Here is a 2,416-nt window from a genome sequence, read left to right as displayed (position 1 = left end):
GTCCGTGTGTGTGTGTGCAGATATATACGTGATTGTCTTAAACATTTAGTAAATGTCATCCTAGACACTTCCGGTTATTGTTATTAGCAAGCTGACAGACTCCTGCCCTTGAGGCACTTGCAATTTGGAGAGGGAGGCAGGGAGACGCTGTCATTAATTTGGGAAAGTTCTCGGCCATTGTTGCTTCCAAAATGTCTTCTGCTCCGTCCTGTTTCTTCTCCTTCGGTATTCCCATGACACATATGTTGCACCTTTCAGTTGTCCCGTTGTTTTTGATATGTTGTTCCTTTTAAAAAACTTTTGCATTCTTTTTGTCTCTGCATCTCAGTTTGGGACGTAAATAGGGGCATCGGGAAGTAAACCATCTAAATGGTGACGAGGGCTGAGAAGCGCCCCGGGAAGGTCTACGAGGGAACCTGACCTACGCAGGTGGAGGCTGGGCCAGCAAAGCCTGTCCTGCTGCAGTGCCCGTCCAGCTGGGGTCTGAAGGGTGTTTGGGAAGGGGAGAGGCAGGAGGGGACGGCCTTGAGGAGGGGGCAGGCCCACTGCCTTCTCCTCCATCCTTAGCTCTCCCCCACCCCCACTCACTCTCGCCTTCAGCTAGCTTTGTCTTGTTCTACTGCTTTCAACCGGACCGTTGATTTGGGGGAAGGTTTCCCAGCGGAGCTGCGGTCCAGAGCCCGTGCTGGGCGTGGAGGGCGGGGTCTGATAACGCTCCTCCCCTCTTCTCTGACTAAAGCTGCACCGGGGAGGGCAGGTGAGTGATTCTGGGAGAAGAAGCCTGCCCGGGTTCGGCTTGAGAAAGGCAAGAGGTCTTGAGCTAATATCCTGTTTGTTGCTGTATGTCCTTGTACGTGTTAGGCTCTCTTCCTTGACAGCCTATCCTGTGAGATAAGCATTATTGGCCCCATTTTACAGGCGAGAAAACTGAGACTCAAGGGGGTCCTCATTTGCCCGGTCTCCAGGCCGCTAGAAAGATGCGGGGCTGGGATTCAAACCCAAGTGTCCTGACTTCAGGTCTAAGTTCCCTCCCCTGCACCCCCCACGAGGGCCCAAGGCATAACCAGTGTGAGAGAGGCTGTGGCCTCGGCTGCCAGCATCTGTCCCCAGATATATAGGCAGATGCTGTGGGGGATTTAACAGCAGGCCTCTTGGAAATTTGGCTTGGAGCCTCCATTGTCTCAGCATTTTGTAATCTGGCCTGGGCAGGGGGCTAGGGGTGGAGGCCACTTTTCGTGGGAACTGAGGCGAGCAGGGAGTGTGAACCATCAGGCTAGGACCCAGGCCAAGATAGCGAGAAGAAAGCTGAGGCTTGGCCAAGGCTCTGGGCCCTTGGGAGCATCCAGCTGGTTGGGGCCTTGTGGGCTGGGCCAGATGTGGGCCCGGGAAGGCTGCTGGCCAGTCCTTGCCTGCAGGGGAGAGAGACAAAGAGCAAACTGAATGACAATCCAGGGGGCAAACACATCCCTGCCATCCAGGGAAACACTGGAGCCTCTGGGCACAGGTAAGGGGAGTCTGTTGATAAGAACAGGTGTGACCCATTTGGGGAAGTTCACTTTCAAGCAGTTCAGTGTCTCCTGAGTGTCACATGTGAAACACAGCATAGCAGGAAGTGAATTTTATATATATATAAAATTGCTTATCTGAAAATTCAATTTAACTGGACATTCTGTATTTTTATTGGCTAAATCTGGCATCTCTAGCCTTGGAGGGATTGATGCATTTGGACTTAATTCCTAAGTAGTGGGGAGCCATCAGAGGCTCTTCAGGAGGGGATGGTGTGATGAGCTTTGCCTTCTAAGGAGACTGGCAGCATGTGGCCTGAAGGGGACCAGACGGAAGGCAAGGACGCCTGCCAAGAGAGAAGCTGTGGGGATGAAGAGGGGATAGGCAGATGGGGATTTATCACAGAGGTCAAGTCAGTGGGCCTTGGTGATCAACCGAGTGTGGAAATTGAGAAAATGGGGCAGTCAAAGTTGACATCCACATGTCAGGGCAACTAGACAGATGGTGGTGACCTTTCCTGGGCTGGGACCGTAGAAGGAGGGGCGCTTTTGGGAGGAGCTTTGAATGCAGGGAGCCCGAGTGGCCTGAGGGTCCTTCTAGAAGAGGTGTCCAGGAGGCCGCTGGAGTTAGGGGTCTGGAATTCAGGTAGGGGGCCGGGGCTGGAGGTTGGCATAGACCAGCTTTTGGCGTGAAACCACTGAGGCTATAGGAAGGGCGGAACATGATCAGGGAGCCTGTCCAAGGTGGGAAGAGAGGGAGACGGAGGCTGGAACCCTGGGAAATATAACAGGTCAGAGAACATGGAAAGAAGAGAAGCTGGCAACTTAGACCCGGAGGTCAAGGCCAGGGGTTGGAGAAACACAGGATGGGTCTTTAGGACACTGTGTGGCCCTCGACGTGTGACGTGCTT

This window comes from Acinonyx jubatus, chromosome D4 (assembly GCF_027475565.1).
Source record: "Acinonyx jubatus isolate Ajub_Pintada_27869175 chromosome D4, VMU_Ajub_asm_v1.0, whole genome shotgun sequence".
In the NCBI taxonomy this organism is placed as follows: Eukaryota; Metazoa; Chordata; class Mammalia; order Carnivora; family Felidae; genus Acinonyx; species Acinonyx jubatus.
Note: the sequence above shows the minus strand (reverse complement) of the source record.